The sequence below is a fragment of the Haliotis asinina genome, chromosome 3 (genome assembly GCF_037392515.1).
Source record: "Haliotis asinina isolate JCU_RB_2024 chromosome 3, JCU_Hal_asi_v2, whole genome shotgun sequence".
NCBI classification, from domain to species: domain Eukaryota; kingdom Metazoa; phylum Mollusca; class Gastropoda; order Lepetellida; family Haliotidae; genus Haliotis; species Haliotis asinina.
In genome coordinates, this window is record NC_090282.1 from 74591884 (window position 1) to 74606016 (window position 14133).

At 39.5% G+C, this 14133-nt stretch overlaps 1 protein-coding gene across 1 annotated transcript in view; it reads left to right on the forward strand.

Annotated features, from left to right (window-relative positions):
- Positions 1–13586, forward strand: part of LOC137278449 (conserved oligomeric Golgi complex subunit 1-like) — a 65057-nt gene extending 51471 nt beyond the window's left edge. The window contains exon 28 of the mRNA XM_067810778.1: positions 9526–13586. The gene's annotated coding sequence lies outside the window, so the exon portion shown is untranslated. The remainder of the gene's footprint in view (positions 1–9525) is intronic.
- Positions 13587–14133: the final 547 nt, after the last annotated feature.

The following is a 14133-nucleotide window of genomic DNA, read 5'->3' on the forward strand; positions in this document are numbered from 1 at the left end:
TTTGCTTCTCATTTTGCCTGCTTTATTCTTATTGTTTTATGTTGTTGTTATGATTCTCAAGGAATCCTCTTTCTCCACATACTAAAGTTATTGGATTAGTTTAATCAAATCATTGTATGGCATTCATGTAAATATACTGTAAACAGTAACAAAAACATTCTAGTGGCCTTGTGTTATGATTAACAACCTTTGGAAATACTTGTATTGTTGTCATATGTGTCCTTGACATTTTGTTAATATGACTGAGAGAGTGCTTCTTAATTTGGAGTATGTGGATAGGTTTTTGTTTTGTTTTAAAACCTGGTAAACAAGAAGAGCCATGTACTGGATGCAAAACACATAATGGCTATAAACCTTTTTTAAAATATTCTTGCATTGATTATGGAAAATGTAGTAAGCCTATGTTAGGGTTAGGCTGTTTAGAGATGTCATTGGTACAGGCATTGTCAGCAATATTTGTGAACATTTCTGCCTGGAAACTGATAGAACACTTGTTCCGGCCAATGTTGAAGCCTGAATTTATTCATTATCCCCCAGAACACCTTTTGCAGGCATATTAAAATTGACTCCATCTGCTCATGCACATTTGCCTTTTTTCCAGCAGAACTTTAAAAGCATTCAATATTTCTTCAATATTTCTTCTCCAAACTCGCAGAGTCAGTCTGATGTTTTGATTATGATCAGCATTTCACTGAATACTTTATGTTGATTAGTTTTTGAGTTATATTACAATTTATAGGGTTTTTTTAAGCCAAACCGACTATACAACCACATACATATGCTCCTTGTGTGCATCATCGTTCATATATCTGGGTACGATTTTGCTAACACCTATGTATTTCAGGGTTATCAAAATCATGCATATTTGTATTATTTCCATGTCAGTAGTGTGTAATATTATTTTCCTAAATGTTCAGGTAATAAATATTATCTTATCTCATGATGAAAGAGAGTATGAATAACAGGTGAATGTATGAATAACACTTTGTTGCACAATATTGATGTACATCTAGAGCATGACCATAACCATTTACAGCTTTTATGTCATGAACTATGTATACACTTGAAAGCAGTATTCCATTTGAAAAGGTTTTGATATTAGAATCAGTTTTATGGTTTTCCAGATTTTCAATATTATTTGTGAGTCATCGGTTTGTGCTATTTTTGATTTCATTTAGTTTTTTGTAGTGCAACAGTTCCTAATGGAACAACAATAAATATTATCACGTGCATCTTGATGACTGGAGTGCTTGTTCATTTGTTTCAGTGATTCCCATAAGGGAAGCATAATGAATGACATCAGTGTATGAAACTCTCTCCAAATTTGTATCAGGGAATAGGGCTGATGACTTTTAAGACCTTCCAACGCAGAAAACCAGCCAATCCTATGAACATTGTCTAAAACTGTTCTTTAAAGGCACAATGTCACATTTTTTTGACAACTGATGCAATAAAAGATTCATTATCTCTTACCACTTGCCTGAAATCGATAACTGAAACTTTGAGGCAGACAGCTTTCAAACTCTTGCCATATATGAAATCTAAATGATTGCTCCTTACATCGAAAACACTATTGTGCATGGTGTTGTTGGTGTTTGCCGAACTGACCTTAATCACAAGTTATGTTACAGGGTATTCACGAGTTAAGTTACAGGATATTCATAAAGAGCATTCCAGTGGACGTAACTCTATGGGGTTATGAAACGAAGTTTTATCAGTAGAGGCAATGAGGGTCAATATAATGTACATGTGAATGAGTGATGATAGTCCCTTGCCTAGGCTTGGGGTTAACACATTCTTTATAGATAATCCCTAATCCCTAGTAGGTTGTCAATGATTCTGTCATATTTGGCTGCTTGATCCTAAGCCAGACTAATTATTTTCCATGTAAAGCATTAAGCCTATATGCGAAAATAGACAGAAAACAAATGTAATGGCTGATGTAAACTCCCTCAATTAACTGGTCAAAATGAGCATACATATGCATGTATTTCCTTTCAAACACAGCATTTTGAGTTAAATGATGGATGGTTTGCATTACATGTTTTTGAGGCTGCAGAGTTTTTCTGTGTTACTATTTGGATGTTCTTTTTCATGGCGTTATTGTGTTTGTATTCGTTACTCAGCGAAAGTGGCATTCTGTCATGTTTCAGTCATGGTTATCATGGCAGTGTGAGCAGGAAAAGCATCAGAATCTCATGATCATCTCACTCCTTATATTCCCTGTTGGCAGTAAGTTACTAGTTCTGGGGTGTGTGGAGCTGGGTTATCTGTTGGTGTCAGTGTTACTGTCCAGTGTGCCAGCTGGACTGTCATTTGTGTAGATTATCTGTTGTCAGCACTGTCTGATGTAGGTGGGGCCGAAATGTGTCACCAGTTCTGGCATTTGTCAGGATACTAGATGCAGCAGCATGATGGACAATACCTTGTAGTCAGGCTCTCTCTCTCTCTCTCTCTGTGTGTGTGTGTGTGTGTGTGTGTGTGTGTGTGTGTGTGAAAGGATGATAGTGTTAGGGGAAATGAAGGGAAGGAGAGGTGGGTTGAGGGTTTAGGATGGATGGGCATTAGGGAAGGGGTAGGAAGTGTGCATGCGCGTGCATGTGCATGTATGACAGAGGTGAATGAAAGGTGAAGTAAGAGGATGGAGATGCCAATTTAATATACTAAATATTAAATCTTAAATGTTTCTTTAATTTTTATTCCAGGGGATCAATGGGACTTGGTCAGGGGACTACTTAAAAGGTTTGATATGAATGGATAATGTATGTGGTTAAGGGGGTTAATTGGGGTTGGTGTGGGGTAGTTAGTGAAGGTAGGAAATGATAAATTGCACAGGATATTTGGGGGTTGCAGTAACGCAGGATATGGAGAATTTAAAGTCTTTGAAGATGGTGGGGATAGTGGGTATTAATGGAGGGATGGGGATGGTGTGGTAAGTTGGTGAAGTGGGAGATGTACCCCATGGGAGCTGCCCCAGCATGATAGGAATGAGATAAAAATGTCAGAGTGTATCTTCTGTAAAGGCCGCAGTGTAGGTATGACTGCAGACTGGAATGCTGTGGGTTGTGAGAAGTGTCTCCAGGGTGCTGTAGTGTTGAGGCCAGGTGATGGGCGGAGGGATCCCAGTTGCCTGGGGCTGACATTGATATGTGATGGAGAGGCCCTGCATCATACATGAGAAGCACTCTCTGGCATGGAGGAGGCAAAACATTGCAATGTTTTGGATAGGCCACATTGTTTTGCATTACATTCAGAACTTTTGTTAGAAATTGGAGTCCAAAGAAAATAAGTGTATTTGGTAAAAAATTTGTTCATTTATTGGGCAGGCTCAGGGGCAGGAGTAAAATTCAGGGCCACCATTTTAAAGGGATACACAACTCTGTTTCATGCATTTATACAATTTCAAACATGCATTCAGATTACAGTTGGAATTTGATTATTGTAATAATTGTTTAATTCCCTTCAAATGCTTGAGGTAGCGAGGACATGTAAATGAAGGAAGAGTGCCCTATAGGAACAAGAACAGTTGCATGGTTATCTAGGCACTGTCCTGTACAACACTGGCAAGATTTTGATGGAGAAATGAAAGAAAATAAAGACAAACTGAAGGAGAGCAAGAAAGGTAGAAAGCTGAAGAAAGATATTGAGGAATGATCCAGAGGAAAGAAACGCTTGGGTTGAAGGGGAAAAATGATTTAAAGAACAGCTAAGTGTCAGAATACATCAGGGTGAAGATGATGAATGTTTGAAGGAAAATGATCGTAATTTAAGGAGGGAAGGATTGAAAAATGGAGTTGCAGGAAGAATGAGGTAGCAAATAGAACCTCAGAGCCATTATCTGTACATTAACCATAATTGTCTCAGTGGGAGCAGCCCCAGTTGAAGGTTGGAAACAGGACTCAGTGAGGGTAGATAACTATATAGCTATATATTTTGACACCAGTATAGTTTGGTAGAGTTAGTGTTTCCCATTAACAAGGAGAGTGGTAAATACACAGTGTTACTAACTGGAGACAGTATTATACTTGAGGAAGCATTACATGGTCAATGTACTGCTGCACGCCTTTAAGCAAACATACTTCAGTAAGCATCACAACCATATGTACAGTCTGTAAGAATGTTTATTTGAAACACTTTCAAATTTCTTTTTGTATTTGTTTGAAACTTTCCTTCTTAGCAGTATTCAGGAAAGAAACTAGACTTGGGTTAGTTTAATCTACTTTCTGATGACTTATGGTTTCAGTAGAAGATAAGAACCAAGAGTAAATAAGACAGTCATGGTGAGGGACTATCAGATGTTCAAGGTAATGCATGAAAGACCAACAGGCTGGAATAAGATTGTTCCAGAGGAAGCATTTTTTAACGTATATCTATAGGTATTATGCTGGGGCATGCATCAGAGGAAACACCTCTTTGTAACAGTTATCATGAAAAGGAAAATGTAAACATGACCGAAAAACCTTTGCAAAAGAGGTTTGGGCTTGTCAGTTTTGTGAGACTAAAAGGAGTGTTTAGAAAGGGCATGGGTGGGACATCTGTGTGCCCCTCCCTCACATCAACACCCTTCTACCGTCTCTGTCCCCTGAACCCCACTGAGGGCCAGGGCCGGGCTGTGCATGTGTTACCCTGTACAAACATCTCCATCTGGTCTTATTTCATCAGTTGTTCCAAGCATGTAACACATATACCTAGCTACAGGAATTCACATCTCCATGTCAACAGGCCTAGGGTAGTGGAGATGATGTTAGCATGGTTGCTGTAGTCGCTGTTAGTGGAGCTCAGGTGATGCTGTTGGTGTGTTTGTGGTTGCTGCTGTTGCTGTAGTTGTGAGACACAGGGGATGCTAATGGTGTGTTTGTGGTTGCTGTTGTTGCTGTTGCTGTAGTTGCTGTGAGTGGAACACAGGTTGTTGGTCTGTTTGTGGTTGCTACTGTTGCTGTAGTCGTTAGTAAAACATTGGGTATGTTGTTGATGGGTGTGTGGTTACTGCTGTAGCTGTAGTCGTTAGTAAAACATTGGGTATGTTGTTGATGGGTTTGTGGTTGCTGCTGTTGCTGTAGTTGTGAGACACAGGGGATGCTAATGGTGTGTTTGTGGTTGCTGTTGTTGCTGTTGCTGTAGTTGCTGTGAGTGGAACACAGGTTGTTGTTGGTGTGTTTGTGGTTGCTGCTGTTGCTGTAGTCGTTAGTAAAACATTGGGTATGTTGTTGATGGGTTTGTGGTTGCTGCTGTTGCTGTAGTCGTTAGTAAAACATTGGGTATGTTGTTGATGGGTTTGTGGTTACTGCTGTAGCTGTAGTTGCTGCGAGTGGAACACAGGGGATGTGTTGGTGTGTTTGTGGTTGCTGTTGTTGCTGTAGTTGCTGTGAGTGGAACACAGGGGATGTGTTGGTGTGTTTGTGGTTGCTGCTGTTGCTGTAGTTGTAAGAGAAACAAAGGGGATGCTGTTGGCAGGTTCGTGATTTCTGCTGTTACTGTGGTTGCTGTGGAAGGAACTAGGGGGAATGCTGTGAGATAGGTCCACTGTTGACAGATTTGTGGTTGTTACTGTAATGGCTATGTAGGGCACACCATCCTTACTTACTACGGTAGATGCTGATCCCATGTCCGCATCCTGAAGTGTATCTGTCAGCATGTGTACATCACCCAGACTGAGGTATTTTGACTATCTGCATGTGTGGGGCATGGCAAACCCTCCTAACAGGCAGCAACAATATTTACACAACACAGGAGATAAATCTCCGCGGGGGGGGGGGAGGGGGGGGGGGAAGATAATATCATATTTGTTTTAGGAACAGATGTTCCTGCTTACAGTAGTTAAAATATCTTCAGAAATTGAAAACACACTTAAATATTCATGCTTTGTTCCTTTCTGAAGGGGCTGCTACTGCTTTAATGGAACATATGGCATTAATTAGTTAGTATGAGGAATGAGATAAGAGGATTGAAGGACACAGGTGAAAAGTATGTCCTGTCAGCACAGGTGAAGTAGTGAAGAATGTATGACAGGTGAGGAGGTGTTGGCATTTGTGTAAGAGGACAAAACAGCATTCACTGAAATGTTCATGTGTAATTGCACTTTAGAGTAGCTGTACTGTAATCTTGCTGTACAGTTTGTGCGGAGATATTTATGTAGCATGAAACGCCTGTTGTGAGATAGACAGCGAGATAACAGAGCCTAAGGATGTGCATTACACTTGTCTCTCACTTATCTCTTGTTCAAGTGGGAGCTCAAGAGGGAGAATACACCGAACAAGCAGACACATTAGGCATTTATATACTCAGTCATATTGCCAGAGACAAGTAGCATCAGGAAGTGGACAGGATTTGATGAGCTTTTGATGGGACATTTTTCCATGTCTTCGGTTGATATTTCCTCAACCAGTGCATAAATTATCATCATTAGGGTTTGATCCCCTGGCATCATGACACCAGGAGATTTTGAAACATACTTGGCACTCAGCAGTAAGGGGATAATACGAACCGGTATTCCTGTTGTGATACTTCTGGGTCTGTGAGAGGCATCCATGTCAAACTGGATGCTTGCACATTGAAACTGGCATCAGTCTGGGCATGTACCACCAGTGACACAAACAGTGTGCGAGTGTGGTTTTATGCCGCATTCAGCAATATTTATATTTTGATCAATGCATTTGGGATATGATCAATCAATCCTCAGTGTTAACCAAGACAGTGAGCCTGACCAACTGATCCCATTAGCTAGTTGCCCCTTATGACAAGCATAGGATGTTGAAGACCAATTCTGACCTGGATGTTCACAGGTTCGACACAGACATGCACGCAAGCACACAGAGAGACAACTGCAGCCCAGTCACTTGGTGCCCTGTCTCCAAACACTTACACAATGTGGTACAACTCACACATTGTCGAAGACATCATAAAGCAGAACTCACTTGATGCTCATGTGTTGGTTTAGTGGTTGGATTGGCTGTTTCAGTCTTAGTTGTGTACTGGCCGCTATGACATCATTAAGCCATAATAATGCTGGGCTCAGCTTTCAGCTTTGAAAAACAAACACCATAAAAACCATACAAACTAAAAAAATATCACTTACTTGCTCTCTCTCTATGGCTCATTCACTCGCACACTCTCAAATGACTGCCACGTGGCTGGAATATTGTTGAGTGCTCAGTTAAACAACAAACAAACCCTCAACTGCCCTCAAATTAATGTTGCAATTTGACTCAGTGTTAAAAATTCTGTATACCACAATGTCTGTGTGTGCTCTGTATTCCGAGGCACTACAATACAAATTACAATAACACCATTGTAAGACTGGAGCCTCCACATATATGCAGTGGACAAGATAGCATGACGTCTTGACATATGGAAGGAATCTAATGGAAGTAGTGTGTGGGGATGTAGCGTGGTGGCATTTGGAACCGGATGCTCAATCTAACCATGCCACCCAGGTCACTGACAATTAGGTGAGAAAACATTCTGCTGTAGACCATCGTTCCTGACTTGCCTGCTTAATGGCAAGATCTTGATGACCTTTAGATGTTTGTATAGAACATGTATCGCTGTTAGAAACTGATTTTGTAATGGTGGGAACACAGTTCACATCACCCCATATCTACACGTCTGTTTTGTACGCGGCTGCTGCTGCTGAGCTCATCACCAGTGTGTGTGTGTGCGCACATTCTTCCTCATTGCCAAGCAACACATCTTGAATTTCTTTGGGGAAAGAAAGAATGTATTGAAAACATGGTCTTCTGCTTGTTCTTGATGACAATACAAGCATTTGTTGTTATCAAGGACTATCTTCTTACTTGCTTGTGAACTGATTTGTTTCATCAACAAATATTAGAGTATACTATTAAAGATGTACAGCATATTTCAAGTAGTACAGTAGTCCGTATCTCATGGCATGGTCAAGGTCTCTGGCTGTCAGGGCAGACTGACATGCAGTAAGTCTAATCACTGAGCCTGAACACCATAACACTATTCCGAGCCCAGATGGCTTGCACAAACTTTACTGAGGAATGTGAAACTACACATGTGTATTTTTGCACACATGTGAACAAAACATACTATTTTGATGCTGTTTTTGAAGTTAGGTTTGGATATCAGCTCTTCTATGTTATCGGTATATCTACATTTATATTTAGTACTGGTGTTCGCAATGCTTTGGTGAGAAGGTTGCAGAGTGCATTAACTACTAAAGCTACATCTTTGGTATCAATTGATGGCATGTTTTCAGCATATATTATTTGATAATTAAGATTATGATCACAGTTTTTGTACTAATTTGGTTTTAAGATAATTGTAGAAGGACAAATATGGCATTTGACAGAGGGACAACTTGATAGGAAAGTGTGAGTCATGTTGGTATTTACTGTGTTCAGTATTCTGCTGGTTAAGATGCATGTATGCATTGGTTGAAGTCCGTGAAAAGGTCAAGGAGTGACTGGAACATGGTGAGAACTGGATAAGAACAAAAGGTTGGCATCTACATTGAAACTACTTGCTAACAAGGATAAGTTGGACTGGTGCAGCGAACGCGTTTATGAGAAGTAGGCGTGCATGGCACTGAGCAAACCCATTTGGTTTGTGAAAGGTAGAACAGATGTAGGTTTGTGCACATCCAGTGCATGATGATGAAATTGATTCCGTGCGTAGCTGCACACGCTCAAAAGACTCTCACATGGTCAGTGTAGCAAGCAGGTACAACCTGGGTCCCCTTCGCTTACAGTGGCACAAGGGCGGCGCTCAGACCAGTGCTAATGCAGGTCAAGTTTCACGTCAGTGCTCAACTTGTCCTTGTTTGCCAGTAGGACTCTGAGAAACCTTTTAGGTGTTGACGAAGTGTTCCTACTGAACATCTGATGGATGATCATCTCTCTGTGCTCTGTGAGAATGGTTTGGCTGAGGTCATCAGTATAGTGGAAAAATTAGCAGGGCTGGTGATTTTACATGTGCCACTGTATTGGAGTACACTAGCAATTTCAAAGTTATCTCAACCCATGTGTTGACATCACTTATATTGGTACTGGTTTTTATGATTCCATGGGTATGCAAATGGATATACGTGATCAGTGCATTTGTCAGTGGTCTGTGCTGTCATCATCAAATTTGATGCTTGGGTCTAGATCTTTGAAGCTCTCTTAGTGCTAGGATATTTGTAAGTGCCGTACATTAACATTAACTTCTGACTATCGTAGCACAAAGAGAGCTTTGAAAATCTAGGCCCTTGAGGTTATGATCATTTAGTATCAGTCATACCTCAGCTGCTGCTGCAACGGACTTAGGGTACAAGGGACCTTTTTCTTATCTGGGATTTCACTGATGCAACCAATTGTGTTTGTCACATTTACCGGATGTAATATATCTGAAATACTGTCCAGAGAGTTGTCACATGCTTGTTTATGTATCTTTAGCAAGGCGTGTACACAGGAACCCTAACTTGCCTGGTGTCAGTTTAGTCTGTTGTGATGTTTCCTTGGGTTAAATGCACAGTCTCTATATTGACTGGTTTCTGATGTTGGTGTCTTCTGTCTTCAGGTATCTGGTCCATATCTGGAGTGTTCAACGTGGACACTTCTTGTAGCAGCAACAGCAGCAGCAGCAGCAGCAGCAGCAGCAGCAGGAGATCCTACAGCAAGATGACCAACATATTCACACTAAAAGAGATCTGCTGCTGACCTCAACTTCCATTATACCTTCTTGCTGGACATAACTATTGCATACACCTCATGTTAGTGATATCTGACCTTTGCCACAGGGACTTACCTATAGTACTTGCAACCGGGATGGAAACATCCATTGTCCAGATGTGAAGTGTTTGTGTAATACTTCACCACTGTTCTGGTGGTGCAGTGTGTGACCTTGTAGTAATAAAGCTGTTATGAACATATTCATATGATAGAGGATACACCTTTATGAAGCCAATAAGAGATCAAACAGGGATTATTTTTCATGATCAGGCACCCATGTCCATATCAATCCAGATGAAGTAATAACTTTTATTAACTTGTCATTCAATCTAATACCCAGATGTACAGCCTCCTGATCCTCAACTATATATTGTCACGTCTTCATTCTATTGTGGTAAGGGGTGGTTGGGTAGCCTAGTGATTAAAGTGGCTGCTTGTCTCTCTGAAGACTCAGGTTTGATTCCACACTTGGGTAAAATGTGTTCAGTCCATTTTTGGTGTACCCTGCCGTAATATTGCTGGAATATTGCTCACTTAATCACTCACTCCATTGTGGTAAATAGCTTGAACCTATAGCTTCTTCCACTGAAACTATTGGTATCAAATTGTGCCTGAGCATGGATGGACTTGAAAAACCATTACAAGTGTTATAAGCCACTAATTAGTGCCTCTAGCCAGTCACCTGGCTGTTCTGTTAGCTGTACTCACTGCCCTGTAGCTGGATTAAATGCTAGTATTAATTCATTCGTAAGTTTGTTAGGTTAGGTGTTGGTAGTGAGTAGGTGACTACTGATACTTTGTGAGATAATAGAGAATCACAGCTCCGGGATCATTATTGATCAGTAGATAGCCACTGTTGCAAATAATTGACAAAACAATTATGACGATTCCAAATTTATTTACACTCACAAATGAAGTACTGCAGATTTTGACACATAGTAGAGGATAGAATCAGATCAGTTGTTTTTATGCGACATACATATTGTCCATCATATGTCCAGTAGCACACAGGTATGAATCATGATTTCTTTCACTTAACACATAATCTTGTCGTCTCTATCTATGTATTGCTTCCTGCATTTGGGAGCAGACTGTCCACACTTCATTTGCAAAATCTGTACTTGACTGGATTCTTCTTCGTGTATATATTCCTCAACTATGTTGGGGTGTGCCTTACTGGCCTTGACCTTCAGATGCGTGTGGTACCCCTCCACATGGTTGTTGGTTTCAGGACTGTCATATCCACATGCCCAGTGGATATTAGTGGCTTGTAACAACAGGGGCTAGAGGGATGGGCTTGGGAAATAATGCCTCAAGGATAATAATTTCCCAGTTTCATCCCCAGTTTGATAGGATACGAAACTAGTGGATACTGGTGGTTTTGGGTGTATGCAGAGGAGCCTGGAGGTCTTGGAGGTATTCTCGTTAGCCATGTAGACAAGGAGGCTGATCTGGGATCGAGAAGTCTGTAGTTCACATCCCTTAAGGGTCTGGAAAATGTTACATTATCAATACAAAACTTTTCTCTTCTTCATTACCCATGCAAGAATCATAGTAAGTCACAGACAGGGGAAATACATAATTATGGTAATTCATACATATTCACTTCTTTGGTAATGTGTAAAGGAATTTCTGCTTGCCATTATGTACCGGTAATGTGACATGACAAAAGTACAAGTGATGACTGTAGCCAGATGGAATTTTTTTTTCAGCTTTTCTGTGAACAGGGTCCTCATTTCGGCTGCAGTGGTTCACCCAGACCTTGATTTGATTTTTGATACTGGACTCTCGTTTCGATCATTTTCTGTTTGATTCTTCATACAAATATAAATTTCAGATTTCATTCAGCTGGCAGAGACCTTGTTGTTTTTGTAGTGCAAAAACCATTGTAATGTCAACTATTAAACATTTTCATTAGATAACTAGCCCGGCATCAACCAGTCATGTTCTGTGTTTATTTCAGCACTGGAAACTGTTTGAGTCGGAGTCAAACTTATGCTCTGACTGTGTCTAAATAATTCAAAGAGATGGGATCCCATGGTTTGTGCGCATACTATATGTTTCGGGATGTGAGAGCTGGAGTGCATAGTTATGTTATGCAGTTATTTCCCTTTGTCCTGCTTCTAATCATACTTCATATTTTGGCCACACAAGCATTTTCCTAAGGTAAACCTCTGCAAGCGTTTATGCCCCTTGTCAAATTTAATTTAGGCATGCTGTTTTGATTGGAGGTAAGGTTGATACCCTCTGGTAACATATTTTGATATTTTTTAATATTAAGCTAGTATGAATGTAACATATGAAAATTCATTTTATAGAAGAAGTCTTGTTAGTATGAAAATAGTTTTTTTCATTGATGAAACAATATTGATTAAGTTTTTCTTTTTTTGAGAAGTTAATTTATATGTCAGACCCTACATACTGCCTTGAAAATTGATTTTCCTGCTTTGTTTCATATCATTGCTAAAATGTCTTTACAATAAAAATTGTATTGGATAATAAAAGTAATGAATTTACTTTTAATAATACTTTTATTGAAATATTACTTTTTACAGATGGTGCCACAAGAGGGTGCCACTTGTCAAACAAATGCCATGGTAACTTGCTATTGTATTACATAATTAGATTCAGAACACATTTTTGTACAAAATGATACCAGATTTATCAGTTTCATATTTGGTATGCAACCTGGTAAATTGGTAATTAAATATAGAATCGAAAGAGTGATAATGGTTTTTGAAACTCGAAACTAAGATATCAGATTTGATTTTTGATGAAATTGAATTTGCAACCCCACTCCTCATATCCTTTTTGATATGAGGGGACCAATGAATGACATATTTATCTTACCGAACGCCTTAATGTTAATTTTGAACTGTTTGAAGCATGACTATCAGATTGTACAATTCAGCCAACCTGTGTGAATGAAACGATTTGAATCTTGCATCTTGCGTTTTTTCCCCTGTAGGTATAGTCTTATTAAAGTCGCTGCAATGTAATTCCCCTTGTTAATATTCACAGGGCCTACATTTGAGCGAATATATTTAATGGAAAGAGAGTTAAATGTTTTTGTTACCATCGCTAGATTTTGCAGACGATGCAAGAAAAACAGATTTAGAGTTATCTCCCTTCCATTGATTTCCATTCGCAAAACATCGGTAATTTTCGTGCATCATGCAATGTTATTTAAGATTAAAAGGTAACTACCATGAAGTGCTGAATGAGTTGCTGTTAGCAGCAGGGTGTACTGCAATACACCTTGTACACGGGGTACATTTAAAATAACAGAAAAGCACTCAGTCAATCAGACAGTGACATTCATGTGTGAGGTAAGATAACAGGTTATGTATCTTAAATGTATGTTACTCATGGTATTCATCTTGGCAAAGATTGAGATGATATAAAGTTGTTATACCTCATGGCTACAGGTAGGTATAATTCGTACACCATCACACACATAGAGGATACTGTATCTGTCCCACAGCTCCAGATCATTTTGCAAGCAATTGAGTGTTTACTCCCAGGTCTGCTTATGTATGAGTAATTGCAGTTTTTGAGGAGTAACTAGCATTTTGTATACCCCTACTAGTTAAAAGAATTGTAGTTATTTCATATTTTCATCAATATATATGTGTATAATATCTTGTTTCCAGTAATTTGCCTCATTTTTATGACTGTAGGTTGTACATCAAGTATATGTATCTATCAAACTGAATATGCCATCACAATTGTTTTGAGAAACTACACAGAAAATTCCTAGTACATGTGGGTGTTATGTCATGCTATTATCTGTTATAAATGTGTATACAGAACTGGCTGTTTCCACATATTTGTTACCATTTGGGGGAGATTATATGTGCTTGTGTGATAAACTCGCACACATCTGGTTGAATAAAATTGTTTCTGTTAGGTTGGCTGTGTCATTTTTCTTTTCCCCTGTATTTTGTGTGCATGAGTGTGCATGCATTTGTGAGCGTGCATGCTTGTGTGTGCATGTGTTCACTCTTGACCAGTATTCCAGTTCTAGTACATAGGAGGAAAGGCCAAAGTATGGCAGATACTTGAAATTTTGCACTTTCGTTAAACCACAACATCAGTCACAGTGTAGTTTGGGGTTCAAATAGATGATGGAATCCTGGCACTGACAAGGGACACAACTCTGCAGTTAATCACTGTTCTCCAGGTGATTGAACTTCATGTGCCCTCAGACATTTTCCCAACAGGTAGTGGGATTGGTTTCCAGACCCGGCTTGACCTCCGTTCATTTTGATACTGAGTTTTGAAATGAAACTGAATAAAAAAACCAAATCAATAACTTTTTCTTTACTTTCAACACCCTGAACACATCAACCTAGGGTTGTGGAGCTGACTTAAGTTTTGAAGATTGGTAATTTGGATTTTTTAACTTTTGTCATTTTCAAAGAAACAAGGAAGATTAAGAATCAATTGATGGTTG